The 23,594-nt window shown below is 42.7% G+C and overlaps 1 protein-coding gene across 1 annotated transcript in view; it reads left to right on the forward strand.

Annotated features, from left to right (window-relative positions):
* LOC306789835 (mitochondrial ubiquitin ligase activator of nfkb 1-A-like) overlaps positions 1–23,594 on the forward strand; it is a gene marked incomplete at both ends in the record, with an annotated part of 83,961 nt that overhangs the window by 18,194 nt on the left and 42,173 nt on the right. The window lies entirely within an intron of this gene.

Raw genomic sequence — 23,594 nt, forward strand, 5'->3', positions numbered from 1 at the left:
GTTTATACTTGATTTTCAAACTGCCTTTTTTGTACATTTAACTTTATAATCAAACAAGTGCAAGCTTTCCCCATGGTGTCTTGAAGACCATATTGTTGTAAAGTCTGCAATTGTGTGCTAGCTTTATGATAAGAAATATCAGCCTATATTGATGGTTACAAATGATTGTGTGGGTGTGCATGTGCAATCCCTTAAAATGATAATAATAATACATTAAAAAAATGCGTTAACGCACGATAAAATAATTGTCGGCGTTAATTAATGAATGCGTTAACGCGAAAATAACGCGTTAACTTGCCCAGCACTGATTATTTTGCACTTTCGTAAACTGGATATTTTGGAGCTCTCAGAAATATCTGAGCTTCTATGGTTATCCCATATAAGATGACTTGGCTTTGGACTCTTCTGTTTGGATCTGATAATAGTCAAATGATGCCACTTAGTTTCCTCCAATTGTTTGTATATTTATGTTACAATGAGGCAACCCCAAATTTCCAATGTATATTTTGTCTTTGTCATCGTATGTGTAGACTAAAAAGAACTCATGTTCCTCCCTCTACATGTCGCAGGACGGACAGTGAACGAGTCTTGCACCACAGAGTGAATGCAGTGCCCTTTGTGTTAGTGGGATCAAATGAGACCACCGTCAGAGTCCTGTGCCCTCTGCAGGCCTCCGGACTCTACATGGAGACTACACACGAGAAGTTCCACCAAGTCAACTACGGCTTGGGTGACATCATAGGACAATACCTCAGCGGGGAGAAGCTTAAAGGGCAACTGGAGACCGAGGAAATGCTCAAAGTAAGTTGTTAGATGAGATACTAACGTTGTTAATATCTATAACTCGTATCTATAACTTTTTTTGCTAATCACAAGGGCAGATATGAATAAAAACGGATCTTAATGATACATTCCACGAATATTCCCCTCTTTTTCCAGGTGGGCACAACTCTTACCGCCGTGGGTGAGTTGATACTGGAAATGGACGGGACTCTGAATCTCCGACCCCCTTCAAATGGCTCACAGTACTTTTTGAGCAATACGGACTTTGACACCCTGGTGGGAGAGCAAGTGAGCACGGCTCTGCGGTGGAAGGCGCTGGCCATCGCCTCTGCTTTGGCAGGGGCAGCATTACTCCTCTGGGTCGGCCGACGCTACTACTATCACCTAAAAGTTGGCTGGGAGAGGGAGCAGGAGAGGAGGGAATTTGAGAGACTGCAAAATGAAGGCCCGAGAGCACGTGCTTCAGGACCGGGCCCTGAGACTCCTCAAGATGGGGAAGAGGAACACATAGAAAATGCCTGTGTGAATACAGTGCAATAGATTAAAAAACATTTAGACAATAAATATAACGTTATATAATAAGAGAAAAAAAAAAAAGCTATCAATCTGTATTCAGCAGCAGTTGGACATGGGGAGTCTTAAAAGAGAGGAGGGAGAGATTTTAGAGAGTTCAGCTTCCTAACAGCCTGGTGGACGAAGCTGTTTGAGAGTCTGGTGGTGCGAGCACGGAGGCTCCGGTATCTTCTCCCAGAGGGCAGGAGGCTGAAGAGACTGTGTGAGGGGTGGCTGGAGTCGCGCACAATCATGGTCACTTTGCGGATGAGGCGAGTGTCATATATGTCCTGCAGGGAGGTTTTAATGGCACTTTTAACAAAGGCAGTATCGTTGACTTTACGTTGGGACTGCTGCAAATACCAAGCTAGTTAGCGTAACATAGGTACATTTAATTGCAAAACATGTGGTTGCTATTCCTTGTCAACTGACATATTTTGAATGTCAACACCAAGAAGCTACACCACACTAAACAGCTGACAAATTCATTAATGCAAGGGGTAAATTCAAATTCCATGATACCCAAGTGTAAAGTTTGACATGTATAATTTTCCTTTATTTATTTCTAGCTCTGTTTGCAACTTTGCAATAATTATTGAAGTGTCTGATTCCATTGCTCATCACTTTCCATCAGTAGGACTTGATGCTGTCTGCATGTTCCTCACATGACAGCTTACATGTGCTACATTTGGGGTTGATGATGACCAACTTAGAGCACTATGAGGTGCTTTATAGACTTATACACTGCATTGAGTCCCTTTTAAAAATGCGCAGCAACATGCACTTTTTTGTCATCATTGATAGGACATAAAGCCATCTTTTCTTTTTTTTTTTTTTACCTTTGTACAGGTTGGCAGCGACAGGAGGTTCAGAGGGAATGGATGGATTTCCTATGGAGGTTACAGAGACAGTGTGTCTTGGGGCCAGCCTTGCCCTCTCAGGCATCTGTTACTATCTCTATAGGAAGAGCCGGACGACACTAGATAAACTTGACGTAAGTTGTTTTTCATGTGTAATCAATATGATCTTACATGCGTTTTTATTGTTTTATTTTGAAAGTTTAAGTTTGTGTTTTCATGTTGTTCAAGCCATCGGGAGGAATGGGATTAGTTGTGAAACCATGTAAACAATCTTTAGCTTTCACACACTGCTTGAAATCCTCTTTCTGTCACTACAGTATGTGCACTACATATACAGTTTGTGTACTACATATACAGTGTGTACATGTGCGTTATGTTCTCAGGATGCTCCACACTTCACCATAGATGGAAAACTCAAAGACATCTTGAAAGTTACTCCAGGAGCGTGTCTGCAGTATGCTGTCATTGAAGGTAAACAGGGTGTCACAGATTTATTTACATTGAAAAATGTGCATGGTGTCCTTGTCTCTTATTATCTATCATGTGTATATGCATACTGTAGGTGCTGTGCAACCAGCAGGTGAGCCTCTGACAAGCCACTTCCAAAAAGAATTTGTCGGAGTGTTGCAGAAATTCCTGTTGAGAGAACACAGGCTGGTGTGGAACAGCCTATCACGCACTTGGTGAGAAATCTATCAAGACAAAAATACCAAGCATTGTTATGATAGCATACGTGATACTTCCTCTTTACCTTTACGTGACAGTGGACAGTTTAACGTTAACTATCACAGTGTGAAATAAAGTTGAATTGACGATCGTCCGCTGCCAATAATCTGTAAAATATGCGATCAGGACATCGTCATTCATGCTTTTCTAGTCCCAGATCTTTGATAATGTTACATAGTAAACAACTAATCTGTGTTTAAATTCACAAGATGAGAACAAAGGTTCCGGTCAGTTCGATTATGATGCGTTCAGGCGCTGTTCAGTGAAAATTTGTGTTGGACGAAGGTAAATTATAACGTCATCATGATGTATTCACATGTCATCTCGTAAAATGTAGTGTTGCTGAGAAACTTGAAGAAATCCAGTTGTTTGAAGGAGACGTTTTCACAACAATATCAATAGATATTAAAGATGAATTATGAGCTGTTTAACTTCCTAACACTAGCTCTAAGCAGCTTATACATCATTAAAACTACGAATGACAGAATTAGTTTTAATCAATAAAAATACAATCTTTTATTTCTCTTGTCTTTTAATAAAAATAAAAAAAATTAGAATAATAATACATTTTTAAAATGCGTTAACGCACGATAAAATAATTGTCGGCGTTAATTAATGAATGCGTTAACGCGAAAATAACGCATTAACTTGCCAGCATTAATTATTTTGCCTTTTTTGGCACTTTCGTAAACTGGATATTTTGGAGCTCTCAGAAATATCTGAGCTTCTATGGTTATCCCATATAAGATGACTTGGCTTTGGACTCTTCTGTTTGGATCTGATAATAGTCAAATGATGCCACTTAGTTTCCTCCAATTGTTTGTATATTTATGTTACAATGAGGCAACCCCAAATTTCTAATGTATATTTTGTCTTTGTCATCGTATGTGTAGACTAAAAAGAACTTATGTTCCTCCCTCTACATGTCGCAGGACGGACAGTGAACGAGTCTTGCACCACAGAGTGAATGCAGCGCTGGCCATCGCCTCTGCTTTGGCAGGGGCAGCAGTACTCCTCTGGGTCGGCCGACGCTACTACGATCACCTAAAAGATGGCTGGGAGCAGGAGAGGAGGGAATTAGAAAGACTGCAAAATGAAAATGCCTGTGTGATTTGCCTCAGTCAGCCACGTAACTGTGTTCTGTTGGACTGTGGGCATGTGTGCTGCTGCCGCAGCTGCTTCCAGGCTTTGCAACAACGCCGATGTCCCATGTGTAGAGAAAGAATCACACAAGTGGTGCCTATTTTCCATGCCTGAGGCACCTGTGTGATCACACAGGTGAAAATATTCCTTTATGTTCATGTTTCCTTTATGAAACAAAGTAACTGATAGATATAGCTGATCTGTATTATAGCATCAGCAAATTAAGTCATGTTACTGTACTGCATTTGATTCACAACGTACAACACAAGAAGACTGAAGGTTTGACCATTTTCACAGTAGACGACGGTGAGACACATGGCTACCTCTACACTGCCCCTCGACCCTCCTAACCCAAAATCATTTAGATCCGAGATGTTTATTGAAGCCAATCTGTCATTGAAGCCTGTTCAGTGTGTCCGAGTTTGGTTGGTGCAGAATACAAGTACTGTATATCAATACATATATATCTACACCTTAATGTATAATAGTGAATGTATGATGAATTGAAAGCCAATGTATTTTCAAAGCTGCCCAAAAGGATTTTGCAGATGTCCGTCTTTGTGCGTGAAATGAAACTCCTTTATTTCCCCTCACCATTCCGTTTGCCATTTCATCCTCATGCATTTGAAAATCTAGCCTATTTTTTTATACAAGAGTTGAACTGAAACTGCCAAAAAAAATAAAAAAGAATGTATGCAAAACATTCTGTAATACTTTCTGTTCAATTCACGACCGGACAGCCATGTTAACCTATGATAAACTGATGTACAACTTTTCCTATTTATGGACCATGTCGTCAGACATCGCTTCTATTCATTTTGAGTGACTGCTCTTTTTGTACTTTGTCCATTTATAAAAATTGTTTAAAATGTTTATACTTGATTTTCAAACTGCCTTTTTTGTACATTTAACTTTATAATCAAACAAGTGCAAGCTTTCCCCATGGTGTCTTGAAGACCATATTGTTGTAAAGTCTGCAATTGTGTGCTAGCTTTATGATAAGAAATATCAGCCTATATTGATGGTTACAAATTATTGTGTGGGTGTGCATGTGCAATCCCTTAAAATGATAATAATAATACATTAAAAAAATGCGTTAACGCACGATAAAATAATTGTCGGCGTTAATTAATGAATGCGTTAACGCGAAAATAACGCGTTAACTTGCCCAGCACTGATTATTTTGCACTTTCGTAAACTGGATATTTTGGAGCTCTCAGAAATATCCCATGTGATCACATGGCCACCAGTAGCATTTGATTTGTTTAATTTAATTATTGGGAGAATGCAAAGACAGAACAGCAAAAGAGTGAATAATCTCACACGGGCCTTTGGAGAGAGTGAATGCTACTAAAATGCTGTAAATCTGGACCCAGCTCACATCTCGTGATGGGTACCGAAACCACATAAATGTGCACCGGTGCCAAATTATAAAAAAAATGTAATATTGATCATCTCAGACGTTTTATCTGTACTTTTTAATGTCAGTGATCATCTGCTCTCTGTGTCGCTCCTCCACACACACTGAGCAAAGTCATCTTACAGCAGATGGTTGAAGATTACTGGAGTTAACGACAGTTACTGTAATGCAATAAAACCTTTGTGAGTAAAAAGCAAATACTTTATCAATACACCTGTTATTTTAATCTGCTCTGTCTCACAGCCTCGATGTTGAAGCACAGCATGCTAGGTCGGCTAATAACAAATTTGTTGAGGATTTAATGTTCTAACTGGAGCCACAATCCACCAGGAAACAAGGCTACAATCACTTGTGCTGATTATTTAACCAGGAAGTTATTTAAAGTTGATTGCTGATGATTGCCACGGTTCTAAACAAAGAAAGAAAGAGATTACAACATCTTGCTCAAATCATAAAGTAGGCCTTTAAATCATGCCACATTAAAGTAACATAAATATGGTCTATGAATATAATTATTACCTTAACTTAACTACTACTTCATCATATATTACAAAACAAATTAGATGAAAGATGATACGTTAATCATCTGAAATACGTATAAACCTAATAATAGAAACAACTGAAGTTAGCCCGCAATTAGCTTGTTGACAAAAACGAGTGGCCATACCATTATAATTCGGCCTTTTTTAATAAACTAATTACAACTACCAACAGTCATGTCTTCAATGACCTTAATGTATTGTCACATAATGTCAAATAACGACAAATAAAGGCTAAACTACCGCGGAATCCGCTCCGAAATGCTGGCAGCTGCCACAAGATGCTAGTGGCAGCTGCCACATACAGTGGCAATCACTTCCTGTTGCAAGCTCAGCTGCCACGGAAAGTCGTGGCAGCTGAGCTTGCAACAGGAAGTGCCTGTACTAGCTGCCGCTGCCACGATTTGAGCTTGCCCTTCCTCCCGTTTCGGACAAACTCCGCACAGTGTGTTGTTGTAGAGTGTGTTGTTCTTGTTGTTAATGTTGTTGCTGGATGTGCCTATTTTTAAAATGTCTTGTTGTGGCTGAATCTGCTATCTGCTGATCTTTTAATACACAAGTTGACCTACTATGCTACCACAGGCTGTAAAAAAACAAAAAAAAAAAATGTGACCCCCCCCAAAGCAACGTAAGGCCCCCCCGCAAATCAGTGCCTGGAGCCGGGCCTGCATACCGTAACACTTTGTCCACCACCCTCATCCGTCATTATACGTTACAGGGAAGACAAAATGTTCCCAAACTTGCGACTGAAATGACGCCGCGGCTTCTGACGTTCCTCCGCTCGCCATGACTTCACCGTTAAATGCTTCTAAGCTGCTCCGGTCACGTGAACACACTACTGCTTTATATCTGTTCACTGACACTCTGCACTGATATTCGGGGACTTGTTACTTGAAAAGGAACAGCAGCAGTAGAACTTTATTACACACTATGATGATTACGCTGTAAAAAAAGAAAAAAAATACTCGATTGATCCGCGGTTCACAAGTGATCCGAACCGTGAGGGTTGATCCGAACCGTGAGGGCTGATCCGAACCGTGAGGGCTGATCCGAACGGATCACGTATCGATCCGTGACACCACTAGTTTTAATCAATAAAAATACAATCTTTTATTTCCTTATCATTTGAATTGTAAATTGTTATGAAGAACAAAAAACATTACAAATTACTACAACAAAGTAAAGGATAGCATGTAACATTTCTGATGGTTTAAACTGACTTCAGAGCGGTTTAAATGATTTTTGGGGCGGTGGCAAAAAAACATAGTCTGGAGCCTCGTAGACCAGCTGCTATAATCAAACAAAGGGATCTGTATCTGCTGATTTGGATCTTCAATGATCGGCAAAAAAACGTAAACAAGGATCTCTAAAAGTTATATTTGCTTCTTTTTTTCTTTTGTGCTGATCCGATTTTTAGACTAGTTACTTAATAACTAGTGCTGGGCAAGTTAACGCGTTATTATCGCGTTAAAGCATTAATTAATTAACGCCGACAATTATATTATCGCGCGTTAACGCGGTTTTTTTTAAATTTATTATTAAGCAACATTTTTAACAAACGAACCAGGCAGCAAGCAGTGAACAGCTGTGTTCATGTGGTGTCACTTCCTTATTCCTTAAAATTATAATAATAATACATTAAAAAAATGCGTTAACGCACGATAAAATAATTGTCGGCGTTAATTACTGAATGCGTTAACGCGAAAATAACGCGTTAACTTGCCCAGCACTGATTATTTTGCACTTTCGTAAACTGGATATTTTGGAGCTCTCAGAAATATCTGAGCTTCTATGGTTATCCCATATAAGATGACTTGGCTTTGGACTCTTCTGTTTGGATCTGATAATAGTCAAATGATGCCACTTAGTTTCCTCCAATTGTTTGTATATTTATGTTACAATGAGGCAACCCCAAATTTCTAATGTATATTTTGTCTTTGTCATCGTATGTGTAGACTAAAAATAACTCATGTTCCTCCCTCTACATGTCGCAGGACGGACAGTGAACGAGTCTTGCACCACAGAGTGAATGCAGCGCTGGCCATCGCCTCTGCTTTGGCAGGGGCAGCAGTACTCCTCTGGGTCGGCCGACGCTACTACGATCACCTAAAAGATGGCTGGGAGCAGGAGAGGAGGGAATTAGAAAGACTGCAAAATGAAAATGCCTGTGTGATTTGCCTCAGTCAGCCACGTAACTGTGTTCTGTTGGACTGTGGGCATGTGTGCTGCTGCCGCAGCTGCTTCCAGGCTTTGCAACAACGCCGATGTCCCATGTGTAGAGAAAGAATCACACAAGTGGTGCCTATTTTCCATGCCTGAGGCACCTGTGTGATCACACAGGTGAAAATATTCCTTTATGTTCATGTTTCCTTTATGAAACAAAGTAACTGATAGATATAGCTGATCTGTATTATAGCATCAGCAAATTAAGTCATGTTACTGTACTGCATTTGATTCACAACGTACAACACAAGAAGACTGAAGGTTTGACCATTTTCACAGTAGACGACGGTGAGACACATGGCTACCTCTACACTGCCCCTCGACCCTCCTAACCCAAAATCATTTAGATCCGAGATGTTTATTGAAGCCAATCTGTCATTGAAGCCTGTTCAGTGTGTCCGAGTTTGGTTGGTGCAGAATACAAGTACTGTATATCAATACATATATATCTACACCTTAATGTATAATAGTGAATGTATGATGAATTGAAAGCCAATGTATTTTCAAAGCTGCCCAAAAGGATTTTGCAGATGTCCGTCTTTGTGCGTGAAATGAAACTCCTTTATTTCCCCTCACCATTCCGTTTGCCATTTCATCCTCATGCATTTGAAAATCTAGCCTATTTTTTTATACAAGAGTTGAACTGAAACTGCCAAAAAAAAAAAAAAAGAATGTATGCAAAACATTCTGTAATACTTTCTGTTCAATTCACGGCCGGACAGCCATGTTAACCTATGATAAACTGATGTACAACTTTTCCTATTTATGGACCATGTCGTCAGACATCGCTTCTATTCATTTTGAGTGACTGCTCTTTTTGTACTTTGTCCATTTATAAAAATTGTTTAAAATGTTTATACTTGATTTTCAAACTGCCTTTTTTGTACATTTAACTTTATAATCAAACAAGTGCAAGCTTTCCCCATGGTGTCTTGAAGACCATATTGTTGTAAAGTCTGCAATTGTGTGCTAGCTTTATGATAAGAAATATCAGCCTATATTGATGGTTACAAATTATTGTGTGGGTGTGCATGTGCAATCCCTTAAAATTATAATAATAATACATTAAAAAAATGCGTTAACGCACGATAAAATAATTGTCGGCGTTAATTAATGAATGCGTTAACGCGAAAATAACGCGTTAACTTGCCCAGCACTGATTATTTTGCACTTTCGTAAACTGGATATTTTGGAGCTCTCAGAAATATCTGAGCTTCTATGGTTATCCCATATAAGATGACTTGGCTTTGGACTCTTCTGTTTGGATCTGATAATAGTCAAATGATGCCACTTAGTTTCCTCCAATTGTTTGTATATTTATGTTACAATGAGGCAACCCCAAATTTCCAATGTATATTTTGTCTTTGTCATCGTATGTGTAGACTAAAAAGAACTCATGTTCCTCCCTCTACATGTCGCAGGACGGACAGTGAACGAGTCTTGCACCACAGAGTGAATGCAGTGCCCTTTGTGTTAGTGGGATCAAATGAGACCACCGTCAGAGTCCTGTGCCCTCTGCAGGCCTCCGGACTCTACATGGAGACTACACACGAGAAGTTCCACCAAGTCAACTACGGCTTGGGTGACATCATAGGACAATACCTCAGCGGGGAGAAGCTTAAAGGGCAACTGGAGACCGAGGAAATGCTCAAAGTAAGTTGTTAGATGAGATACTAACGTTGTTAATATCTATAACTCGTATCTATAACTTTTTTTGCTAATCACAAGGGCAGATATGAATAAAAACGGATCTTAATGATACATTCCACGAATATTCCCCTCTTTTTCCAGGTGGGCACAACTCTTACCGCCGTGGGTGAGTTGATACTGGAAATGGACGGGACTCTGAATCTCCGACCCCCTTCAAATGGCTCACAGTACTTTTTGAGCAATACGGACTTTGACACCCTGGTGGGAGAGCAAGTGAGCACGGCTCTGCGGTGGAAGGCGCTGGCCATCGCCTCTGCTTTGGCAGGGGCAGCATTACTCCTCTGGGTCGGCCGACGCTACTACTATCACCTAAAAGTTGGCTGGGAGAGGGAGCAGGAGAGGAGGGAATTTGAGAGACTGCAAAATGAAGGCCCGAGAGCACGTGCTTCAGGACCGGGCCCTGAGACTCCTCAAGATGGGGAAGAGGAACACATAGAAAATGCCTGTGTGAATACAGTGCAATAGATTAAAAAACATTTAGACAATAAATATAACGTTATATAATAAGAGAGAAAAAAAAAAAGCTATCAATCTGTATTCAGCAGCAGTTGGACATGGGGAGTCTTAAAAGAGAGGAGGGAGAGATTTTAGAGAGTTCAGCTTCCTAACAGCCTGGTGGACGAAGCTGTTTGAGAGTCTGGTGGTGCGAGCACGGAGGCTCCGGTATCTTCTCCCAGAGGGCAGGAGGCTGAAGAGACTGTGTGAGGGGTGGCTGGAGTCGCGCACAATCATGGTCACTTTGCGGATGAGGCGAGTGTCATATATGTCCTGCAGGGAGGTTTTAATGGCACTTTTAACAAAGGCAGTATCGTTGACTTTACGTTGGGACTGCTGCAAATACCAAGCTAGTTAGCGTAACATAGGTACATTTAATTGCAAAACATGTGGTTGCTATTCCTTGTCAACTGACATATTTTGAATGTCAACACCAAGAAGCTACACCACACTAAACAGCTGACAAATTCATTAATGCAAGGGGTAAATTCAAATTCCATGATACCCAAGTGTAAAGTTTGACATGTATAATTTTCCTTTATTTATTTCTAGCTCTGTTTGCAACTTTGCAATAATTATTGAAGTGTCTGATTCCATTGCTCATCACTTTCCATCAGTAGGACTTGATGCTGTCTGCATGTTCCTCACATGACAGCTTACATGTGCTACATTTGGGGTTGATGATGACCAACTTAGAGCACTATGAGGTGCTTTATAGACTTATACACTGCATTGAGTCCCTTTTAAAAATGCGCAGCAACGTGCACCTTTTTGTCATCATTGATAGGACATAAAGCCATCTTTTCTTTTTTTTTTTTTTTTACCTTTGTACAGGTTGGCAGCGACAGGAGGTTCAGAGGGAATGGATGGATTTCCTATGGAGGTTACAGAGACAGTGTGTCTTGGGGCCAGCCTTGCCCTCTCAGGCATCTGTTACTATCTCTATAGGAAGAGCCGGACGACACTAGATAAACTTGACGTAAGTTGTTTTTCATGTGTAATCAATATGATCTTACATGCGTTTTTATTGTTTTATTTTGAAAGTTTAAGTTTGTGTTTTCATGTTGTTCAAGCCATCGGGAGGAATGGGATTAGTTGTGAAACCATGTAAACAATCTTTAGCTTTCACACACTGCTTGAAATCCTCTTTCTGTCACTACAGTATGTGCACTACATATACAGTTTGTGTACTACATATACAGTGTGTACATGTGCGTTATGTTCTCAGGATGCTCCACACTTCACCATAGATGGAAAACTCAAAGACATCTTGAAAGTTACTCCAGGAGCGTGTCTGCAGTATGCTGTCATTGAAGGTAAACAGGGTGTCACAGATTTATTTACATTGAAAAATGTGTATGGTGTCCTTGTCTCTTATTATCTATCATGTGTATATGCATACTGTAGGTGCTGTGCAACCAGCAGGTGAGCCTCTGACAAGCCACTTCCAAAAAGAATTTGTCGGAGTGTTGCAGAAATTCCTGTTGAGAGAACACAGGCTGGTGTGGAACAGCCTATCACGCACTTGGTGAGAAATCTATCAAGACAAAAATACCAAGCATTGTTATGATAGCATACGTGATACTTCCTCTTTACCTTTACGTGACAGTGGACAGTTTAACGTTAACTATCACAGTGTGAAATAAAGTTGAATTGACGATCGTCCGCTGCCAATAATCTGTAAAATATGCGATCAGGACATCGTCATTCATGCTTTTCTAGTCCCAGATCTTTGATAATGTTACATAGTAAACAACTAATCTGTGTTTAAATTCACAAGATGAGAACAAAGGTTCCGGTCAGTTAGATTATGATGCGTTCAGGCGCTGTTCAGTGAAAATTTGTGTTGGACGAAGGTAAATTATAACGTCATCATGATGTATTCACATGTCATCTCGTAAAATGTAGTGTTGCTGAGAAACTTGAAGAAATCCAGTTGTTTGAAGGAGACGTTTTCACAACAATACCAATAGATATTAAAGATGAATTATGAGCTGTTTAACTTCCTAACACTAGCTCTAAGCAGCTTATACATCATTAAAACTACGAATGACAGAATTAGTTTTAATCAATAAAAATACAATCTTTTATTTCTCTTGTCTTTTAATAAAAAAAAAAAAAATTAGAATAATAATACATTTTTAAAATGCGTTAACGCACGATAAAATAATTGTCGGCGTTAATTAATGAATGCGTTAACGCGAAAATAACACATTAACTTGCCAGCATTAATTATTTTGCCTTTTTTGGCACTTTCGTAAACTGGATATTTTGGAGCTCTCAGAAATATCTGAGCTTCTATGGTTATCCCATATAAGATGACTTGGCTTTGGACTCTTCTGTTTGGATCTGATAATAGTCAAATGATGCCACTTAGTTTCCTCCAATTGTTTGTATATTTATGTTACAATGAGGCAACCCCAAATTTCTAATGTATATTTTGTCTTTGTCATCGTATGTGTAGACTAAAAAGAACTCATGTTCCTCCCTCTACATGTCGCAGGACGGACAGTGAACGAGTCTTGCACCACAGAGTGAATGCAGCGCTGGCCATCGCCTCTGCTTTGGCAGGGGCAGCAGTACTCCTCTGGGTCGGCCGACGCTACTACGATCACCTAAAAGATGGCTGGGAGCAGGAGAGGAGGGAATTAGAAAGACTGCAAAATGAAAATGCCTGTGTGATTTGCCTCAGTCAGCCACGTAACTGTGTTCTGTTGGACTGTGGGCATGTGTGCTGCTGCCGCAGCTGCTTCCAGGCTTTGCAACAACGCCGATGTCCCATATGTAGAGAAAGAATCACACAAGTGGTGCCTATTTTCCATGCCTGAGGCACCTGTGTGATCACACAGGTGAAAATATTCCTTTATGTTCATGTTTCCTTTATGAAACAAAGTAACTGATAGATATAGCTGATCTGTATTATAGCATCAGCAAATTAAGTCATGTTACTGTACTGCATTTGATTCACAACGTACAACACAAGAAGACTGAAGGTTTGACCATTTTCACAGTAGACGACGGTGAGACACATGGCTACCTCTACACTGCCCCTCGACCCTCCTAACCCAAAATCATTTAGATCCGAGATGTTTATTGAAGCCAATCTGTCATTGAAGCCTGTTCAGTGTGTCCGAGTTTGGTTGGTGCAGAATACAAGTACTGTATATCAATACATATATATCTACACCTTAATGTATAATAGTGAATGTATGATGAATTGAAAGCCAATGTATTTTCAAAGCTGCCCAAAAGGATTTTGCAGATGTCCGTCTTTGTGCGTGAAATGAAACTCCTTTATTTCCCCTCACCATTCCGTTTGCCATTTCATCCTCATGCATTTGAAAATCTAGCCTATTTTTTTATACAAGAGTTGAACTGAAACTGCCAAAAAAAAAAAAAAAGAATGTATGCAAAACATTCTGTAATACTTTCTGTTCAATTCACGGCCGGACAGCCATGTTAACCTATGATAAACTGATGTACAACTTTTCCTATTTATGGACCATGTCGTCAGACATCGCTTCTATTCATTTTGAGTGACTGCTCTTTTTGTACTTTGTCCATTTATAAAAATTGTTTAAAATGTTTATACTTGATTTTCAAACTGCCTTTTTTGTACATTTAACTTTATAATCAAACAAGTGCAAGCTTTCCCCATGGTGTCTTGAAGACCATATTGTTGTAAAGTCTGCAATTGTGTGCTAGCTTTATGATAAGAAATATCAGCCTATATTGATGGTTACAAATTATTGTGTGGGTGTGCATGTGCAATCCCTTAAAATGATAATAATAATACATTAAAAAAATGCGTTAACGCACGATAAAATAATTGTCGGCGTTAATTAATGAATGCGTTAACGCGAAAATAACGCGTTAACTTGCCCAGCACTGATTATTTTGCACTTTCGTAAACTGGATATTTTGGAGCTCTCAGAAATATCTGAGCTTCTATGGTTATCCCATATAAGATGACTTGGCTTTGGACTCTTCTGTTTGGATCTGATAATAGTCAAATGATGCCACTTAGTTTCCTCCAATTGTTTGTATATTTATGTTACAATGAGGCAACCCCAAATTTCCAATGTATATTTTGTCTTTGTCATCGTATGTGTAGACTAAAAAGACCTCATGTTCCTCCCTCTACATGTCTTGGAGCAGCAGCGACCTCCAGTCCCGGCCGCCGCCGTCGCAGTGCAGCAGCGACCTCCAGTCCCGGCCGTCGCAGTCGCAGTGCAGCAGCGACCTCCAGTTCCCGCCGCCACCGTCCCGGAGCAGCAGCAACCGCCAGGTCCCGCCGCTGCCGTCCCGGAGCAGCAGCGACCTCCAGTTTCCGCCGCTGCCGTCCCGGAGCAGCAGCAACCTCCCGGTCCCGCCGCTGCCGTCGCAGTGCAGCAGCGACCTCCAGCTCCCGCCGCTGCCGTCCCAGATCAGCAGCGACCTCCAGTTCCCGCCGCTGTCATCCCGGAGCAGCAGCGACCTCCAGTTCCCGCCGCTGTCATCCCGGAGCAGCAGCGACCTCCAGGTCCTGCCGCTGCCGTCCCGGAGCAGCAGCGACCTCCAGTCCCAGCTGTGGTCTCGGAGCCGCAGCTATCCCCGGACCTCGCGGCCGCGGAGCCAGAGCCGCTCGCTGGTCCTGCCGCCGCAGCTCCAGTTCCTGCCGCCGCAGCTCCAGTTCCTGCCGCCGCAGCTCCAGTTCCTGCCGCCGCAGGGCCAGCGCCAGTTCCTGCCGCCGCAGCTCCAGTTCCTGCCGCCGCAGCTCCAGTTCCTGCCGCCGCAGGGCCAGCTCCAGTTCCTGCCGCCGCAGCTCCAGTTCCTGCCGCCGCAGCTCCAGTTCCTGCCGCCGCAGGGCCAGCTCCAGTTCCTGCCGCCGCAGCGCCAGTTCCTGCCGCCGCAGCTCCAGTTCCTGCCGCCGCAGTCCCAGTTCCCGCCGCAGCGCCAGCTCCAGTTCCTGCCGCGGCCGCCTCTACGCCAGTTCCTGCCGCCGCAGCGCCAGCTCCAGTTGCTGCCGCCTCTACGCCGCAGCCCGCTCCAGTTCCTGCCGCCGCAGCGCCAGCTCTAGTTCCTGCCGCTGCCACCTCTACGCCGCAGCCCGCTTCAGTTCCTGCCGCCTCAGCGCCGCAGCCCGCTCCAGTTCCTGCCGCCTCAGCGCCGCAGTCCGCTCCAGTTCCTGTCGCCGCCTCCGTGCCGCAGCCTCTCCCACACCCGGCCGCCGTCCCAGAGGCGCAACGACCTCCAGTTGCCGTCTCTGAGCGGCAGCGACCTCCAGTGCCCGCTGCCGTCTCTGAGCAGCAGCGACCTCCAGTGCCCGCTGCCGTCTCTGAGCAGCAGCGGCCTCCAGTGCCCGCTGCCGTCGCGGAGCAGCAGAGACCTCCAGTACCTGCCACTGCGGCACCAGCATCCTATTCTCCAGAGCCCTTCCGCCCGCCCGGCCGCCCGCCGGAGCACCCGGGGCCGGAGCCCTTCTGCCCTCCCGGCCGTCCGCCGGAGCACCCGTGTCCGGAGCCCTTCTGCCCTCCCGGCCGTCCGCCGGAGCACCGGGGGCCGACGCTCTTCGGCGGCCCCGTGGCGGGTCAGATCCTGTCACCCCTCCTCCGGACCCCCGCCGCCCACCCTAGTCGGCCTTCTAGCTGTGGGGACACCCCTCCTCCGGACCCCCTCCACCCGCCCTGTGTTGGGTCTTGTGTTACGTCTGGAATCCGTGCCTTAAGGGGGGGGTACTGTCAGGATCCAGGATTCCCCTGTCTGTTGTGGTGTGCCATGTGCTCTGTTTGTCCTCTGCCTTCAGACACCTCCCAGGGCCGCACCCTTAATCGTGCACGGCTGAGGACACTCAAGCTGATCACCTCCTGCAGCCTGACACACCAGACTCAGGGCCCCTTAATGAGTAGCCTGCCACTATATAAACTCTGGTCCTGCAGTCTGGGAGTGTCAGGTCGTACCGTCTTCTCCCGCTGAAACCCCGTGGTTCCTCTGCCCGCCTTGTGTCTGTGGATTACACTCCGCTCCTCTGCCCTCCTTGTGTCTGTGGATTACACTTCGCCGCTCTGCCCTCCTTGTGTTTTGTGGATGCGCTCCGCCGCTCTGCTCTCGTTGTGGTCTACGGATTACACTCTGTCGACTCCAGTATCGAGCCACGGGACTTCACGCCGTCAACTCACCAGCCCTCCAGTGTCGAGCCACGGGACTCACACCGTCGATCTGTCAACTCTCCAGTGTCGAGCCACGGGACATCACACTGTCGATCTGCCACTCGGGTGTCGGACCACGGGCTCCACACCTGCACCCACCTGTCTATAAATAAAGCCTGTTTAACATTCACTTCTGTCTCCTGTGGTCTTGCGTTTGGGTCCTATCTGTGAACTCCCGTGACAATAACTAGTGCTGGGCAAGTTAATGCGTTATTATCGCGTTAAAGCATTAATTAATTAACGCCGACAATTATATTATCGCGCGTTAACGCGTTTTTTTATTTATTTATTATTAAGCAACATTTTTAACAAACGAACCAGGCAGCAAGCAGTGAACAGCTGTGTTCATGTGGTGTCACTTCCTTATTCCTTAAAATTATAATAATAATACATTAAAAAAATGCGTTAACGCACGATAAAATAATTGTCGGCGTTAATTAATGAATGCGTTAACGCGAAAATAACGCGTTAACTTGCCCAGCACTGATTATTTTGCACTTTCGTAAACTGGATATTTTGGAGCTCTCAGAAATATCTGAGCTTCTATGGTTATCCCATATAAGATGACTTGGCTTTGGACTCTTCTGTTTGGATCTGATAATAGTCAAATGATGCCACTTAGTTTCCTCCAATTGTTTGTATATTTATGTTACAATGAGGCAACCCCAAATTTCCAATGTATATTTTGTCTTTGTCATCGTATGTGTAGACTAAAAAGAACTCATGTTCCTCCCTCTACATGTCGCAGGACGGACAGTGAACGAGTCTTGCACCACAGAGTGAATGCAGTGCCCTTTGTGTTAGTGGGATCAAATGAGACCACCGTCAGAGTCCTGTGCCCTCTGCAGGCCTCCGGACTCTACATGTAGACTACACACGAGAAGTTCCACCAAGTCAACTACGGCTTGGGTGACATCATAGGACAATACCTCAGCGGGGAGAAGCTTAAAGGGCAACTGGAGACCGAGGAAATGCTCAAAGTAAGTTGTTAGATGAGATACTAACGTTGTTAATATCTATAACTCGTATCTATAACTTTTTTTGCTAATCACAAGGGCAGATATGAATAAAAACGGATCTTAATGATACATTCCACGAATATTCCCCTCTTTTTCCAGGTGGGCACAACTCTTACCGCCGTGGGTGAGTTGATACTGGAAATGGACGGGACTCTGAATCTCCGACCCCCTTCAAATGGCTCACAGTACTTTTTGAGCAATACGGACTTTGACACCCTGGTGGGAGAGCAAGTGAGCACGGCTCTGCGGTGGAAGGCGCTGGCCATCGCCTCTGCTTTGGCAGGGGCAGCATTACTCCTCTGGGTCGGCCGACGCTACTACTATCACCTAAAAGTTGGCTGGGAGAGGGAGCAGGAGAGGAGGGAATTTGAGAGACTGCAAAATGAAGGCCCGAGAGCACGTGCTTCAGGACCGGGCCCTGAGACTCCTCAAGATGGGGAAGAGGAACACATAGAAAATGCCTGTGTGAATACAGTGCAATAGATTAAAAAACATTTAGACAATAAATATAACGTTATATAATAAGAGAGAAAAAAAAAAAGCTATCAATCTGTATTCAGCAGCAGTTGGACATGGGGAGTCTTAAAAGAGAGGAGGGAGAGATTTTAGAGAGTTCAGCTTCCTAACAGCCTGGTGGACGAAGCTGTTTGAGAGTCTGGTGGTGCGAGCACGGAGGCTCCGGTATCTTCTCCCAGAGGGCAGGAGGCTGAAGAGACTGTGTGAGGGGTGGCTGGAGTCGCGCACAATCATGGTCACTTTGCGGATGAGGCGAGTGTCATATATGTCCTGCAGGGAGGTTTTAATGGCACTTTTAACAAAGGCAGTATCGTTGACTTTACGTTGGGACTGCTGCAAATACCAAGCTAGTTAGCGTAACATAGGTACATTTAATTGCAAAACATGTGGTTGCTATTCCTTGTCAACTGACATATTTTGAATGTCAACACCAAGAAGCTACACCACACTAAACAGCTGACAAATTCATTAATGCAAGGGGTAAATTCAAATTCCATGATACCCAAGTGTAAAGTTTGACATGTATAATTTTCCTTTATTTATTTCTAGCTCTGTTTGCAACTTTGCAATAATTATTGAAGTGTCTGATTCCATTGCTCATCACTTTCCATCAGTAGGACTTGATGCTGTCTGCATGTTCCTCACATGACAGCTTACATGTGCTACATTTGGGGTTGATGATGACCAACTTAGAGCACTATGAGGTGCTTTATAGACTTATACACTGCATTGAGTCCCTTTTAAAAATGCGCAGCAACATGCACCTTTTTGTCATCATTGATAGGACATAAAGCCATCTTTTCTTTTTTTCTTTTTTTTACCTTTGTACAGGTTGGCAGCGACAGGAGGTTCAGAGGGAATGGATGGATTTCCTATGGAGGTTACAGAGACAGTGTGTCTTGGGGCCAGCCTTGCCCTCTCAGGCATCTGTTACTATCTCTATAGGAAGAGCCGGACGACACTAGATAAACTTGACGTAAGTTGTTTTTCATGTGTAATCAATATGATCTTACATGCGTTTTTATTGTTTTATTTTGAAAGTTTAAGTTTGTGTTTTCATGTTGTTCAAGCCATCGGGAGGAATGGGATTAGTTGTGAAACCATGTAAACAATCTTTAGCTTTCACACACTGCTTGAAATCCTCTTTCTGTCACTAGAGTATGTGCACTACATATACAGTTTGTGTACTACATATACAGTGTGTACATGTGCGTTATGTTCTCAGGATGCTCCACACTTCACCATAGATGGAAAACTCAAAGACATCTTGAAAGTTACTCCAGGAGCGTGTCTGCAGTATGCTGTCATTGAAGGTAAACAGGGTGTCACAGATTTATTTACATTGAAAAATGTGTATGGTGTCCTTGTCTCTTATTATCTATCATGTGTATATGCATACTGTAGGTGCTGTGCAACCAGCAGGTGAGCCTCTGACAAGCCACTTCCAAAAAGAATTTGTCGGAGTGTTGCAGAAATTCCTGTTGAGAGAACACAGGCTGGTGTGGAACAGCCTATCACGCACTTGGTGAGAAATCTATCAAGACAAAAATACCAAGCATTGTTATGATAGCATACGTGATACTTCCTCTTTACCTTTACGTGACAGTGGACAGTTTAACGTTAACTATCACAGTGTGAAATAAAGTTGAATTGACGATCGTCCGCTGCCAATAATCTGTAAAATATGCGATCAGGACATCGTCATTCATGCTTTTCTAGTCCCAGATCTTTGATAATGTTACATAGTAAACAACTAATCTGTGTTTAAATTCACAAGATGAGAACAAAGGTTCCGGTCAGTTAGATTATGATGCGTTCAGGCGCTGTTCAGTGAAAATTTGTGTTGGACGAAGGTAAATTATAACGTCATCATGATGTATTCACATGTCATCTCGTAAAATGTAGTGTTGCTGAGAAACTTGAAGAAATCCAGTTGTTTGAAGGAGACGTTTTCACAACAATATCAATAGATATTAAAGATGAATTATGAGCTGTTTAACTTCCTAACACTAGCTCTAAGCAGCTTATACATCATTAAAACTACGAATGACAGAATTAGTTTTAATCAATAAAAATACAATCTTTTATTTCTCTTGTCTTTTAATAAAAATAAAAAAAATTAGAATAATAATACATTTTTAAAATGCGTTAACGCACGATAAAATAATTGTCGGCGTTAATTAATGAATGCGTTAACGCGAAAATAACGCATTAACTTGCCAGCATTAATTATTTTGCCTTTTTTGGCACTTTCGTAAACTGGATATTTTGGAGCTCTCAGAAATATCTGAGCTTCTATGGTTATCCCATATAAGATGACTTGGCTTTGGACTCTTCTGTTTGGATCTGATAATAGTCAAATGATGCCACTTAGTTTCCTCCAATTGTTTGTATATTTATGTTACAATGAGGCAACCCCAAATTTCTAATGTATATTTTGTCTTTGTCATCGTATGTGTAGACTAAAAAGAACTCATGTTCCTCCCTCTACATGTCGCAGGACGGACAGTGAACGAGTCTTGCACCACAGAGTGAATGCAGCGCTGGCCATCGCCTCTGCTTTGGCAGGGGCAGCAGTACTCCTCTGGGTCGGCTGACGCTACTACGATCACCTAAAAGATGGCTGGGAGCAGGAGAGGAGGGAATTAGAAAGACTGCAAAATGAAAATGCCTGTGTGATTTGCCTCAGTCAGCCACGTAACTGTGTTCTGTTGGACTGTGGGCATGTGTGCTGCTGCCGCAGCTGCTTCCAGGCTTTGCAACAACGCCGATGTCCCATGTGTAGAGAAAGAATCACACAAGTGGTGCCTATTTTCCATGCCTGAGGCACCTGTGTGATCACACAGGTGAAAATATTCCTTTATGTTCATGTTTCCTTTATGAAACAAAGTAACTGATAGATATAGCTGATCTGTATTATAGCATCAGCAAATTAAGTCATGTTACTGTACTGCATTTGATTCACAACGTACAACACAAGAAGACTGAAGGTTTGACCATTTTCACAGTAGACGACGGTGAGACACATGGCTACCTCTACACTGCCCCTCGACCCTCCTAACCCAAAATCATTTAGATCCGAGATGTTTATTGAAGCCAATCTGTCATTGAAGCCTGTTCAGTGTGTCCGAGTTTGGTTGGTGCAGAATACAAGTACTGTATATCAATACATATATATCTACACCTTAATGTATAATAGTGAATGTATGATGAATTGAAAGCCAATGTATTTTCAAAGCTGCCCAAAAGGATTTTGCAGATGTCCGTCTTTGTGCGTGAAATGAAACTCCTTTATTTCCCCTCACCATTCCGTTTGCCATTTCATCCTCATGCATTTGAAAATCTAGCCTATTTTTTTATACAAGAGTTGAACTGAAACTGCCAAAAAAAAAAAAAAAGAATGTATGCAAAACATTCTGTAATACTTTCTGTTCAATTCACGGCCGGACAGCCATGTTAACCTATGATAAACTGATGTACAACTTTTCCTATTTATGGACCATGTCGTCAGACATCGCTTCTATTCATTTTGAGTGACTGCTCTTTTTGTACTTTGTCCATTTATAAAAATTGTTTAAAATGTTTATACTTGATTTTCAAACTGCCTTTTTTGTACATTTAACTTTATAATCAAACAAGTGCAAGCTTTCCCCATGGTGTCTTGAAGACCATATTGTTGTAAAGTCTGCAATTGTGTGCTAGCTTTATGATAAGAAATATCAGCCTATATTGATGGTTACAAATTATTGTGTGGGTGTGCATGTGCAATCCCTTAAAATTATAATAATAATACATTAAAAAAATGCGTTAACGCACGATAAAATAATTGTCGGCGTTAATTAATGAATGCGTTAACGCGAAAATAACGCGTTAACTTGCCCAGCACTGATTATTTTGCACTTTCGTAAACTGGATATTTTGGAGCTCTCAGAAATATCTGAGCTTCTATGGTTATCCCATATAAGATGACTTGGCTTTGGACTCTTCTGTTTGGATCTGATAATAGTCAAATGATGCCACTTAGTTTCCTCCAATTGTTTGTATATTTATGTTACAATGAGGCAACCCCAAATTTCCAATGTATATTTTGTCTTTGTCATCGTATGTGTAGACTAAAAAGAACTCATGTTCCTCCCTCTACATGTCGCAGGACGGACAGTGAACGAGTCTTGCACCACAGAGTGAATGCAGTGCCCTTTGTGTTAGTGGGATCAAATGAGACCACCGTCAGAGTCCTGTGCCCTCTGCAGGCCTCCGGACTCTACATGGAGACTACACACGAGAAGTTCCACCAAGTCAACTACGGCTTGGGTGACATCATAGGACAATACCTCAGCGGGGAGAAGCTTAAAGGGCAACTGGAGACCGAGGAAATGCTCAAAGTAAGTTGTTAGATGAGATACTAACGTTGTTAATATCTATAACTCGTATCTATAACTTTTTTTGCTAATCACAAGGGCAGATATGAATAAAAACGGATCTTAATGATACATTCCACGAATATTCCCCTCTTTTTCCAGGTGGGCACAACTCTTACCGCCGTGGGTGAGTTGATACTGGAAATGGACGGGACTCTGAATCTCCGACCCCCTTCAAATGGCTCACAGTACTTTTTGAGCAATACGGACTTTGACACCCTGGTGGGAGAGCAAGTGAGCACGGCTCTGCGGTGGAAGGCGCTGGCCATCGCCTCTGCTTTGGCAGGGGCAGCATTACTCCTCTGGGTCGGCCGACGCTACTACTATCACCTAAAAGTTGGCTGGGAGAGGGAGCAGGAGAGGAGGGAATTTGAGAGACTGCAAAATGAAGGCCCGAGAGCACGTGCTTCAGGACCGGGCCCTGAGACTCCTCAAGATGGGGAAGAGGAACACATAGAAAATGCCTGTGTGAATACAGTGCAATAGATTAAAAAACATTTAGACAATAAATATAACGTTATATAATAAGAGAGAAAAAAAAAAAGCTATCAATCTGTATTCAGCAGCAGTTGGACATGGGGAGTCTTAAAAGAGAGGAGGGAGAGATTTTAGAGAGTTCAGCTTCCTAACAGCCTGGTGGACGAAGCTGTTTGAGAGTCTGGTGGTGCGAGCACGGAGGCTCCGGTATCTTCTCCCAGAGGGCAGGAGGCTGAAGAGACTGTGTGAGGGGTGGCTGGAGTCGCGCACAATCATGGTCACTTTGCGGATGAGGCGAGTGTCATATATGTCCTGCAGGGAGGTTTTAATGGCACTTTTAACAAAGGCAGTATCGTTGACTTTACGTTGGGACTGCTGCAAATACCAAGCTAGTTAGCGTAACATAGGTACATTTAATTGCAAAACATGTGGTTGCTATTCCTTGTCAACTGACATATTTTGAATGTCAACACCAAGAAGCTACACCACACTAAACAGCTGACAAATTCATTAATGCAAGGGGTA

Source organism: Melanostigma gelatinosum (assembly GCF_949748355.1).
Source record: "Melanostigma gelatinosum genome assembly, chromosome: 15".
In the NCBI taxonomy this organism is placed as follows: domain Eukaryota; kingdom Metazoa; phylum Chordata; class Actinopteri; order Perciformes; family Zoarcidae; genus Melanostigma; species Melanostigma gelatinosum.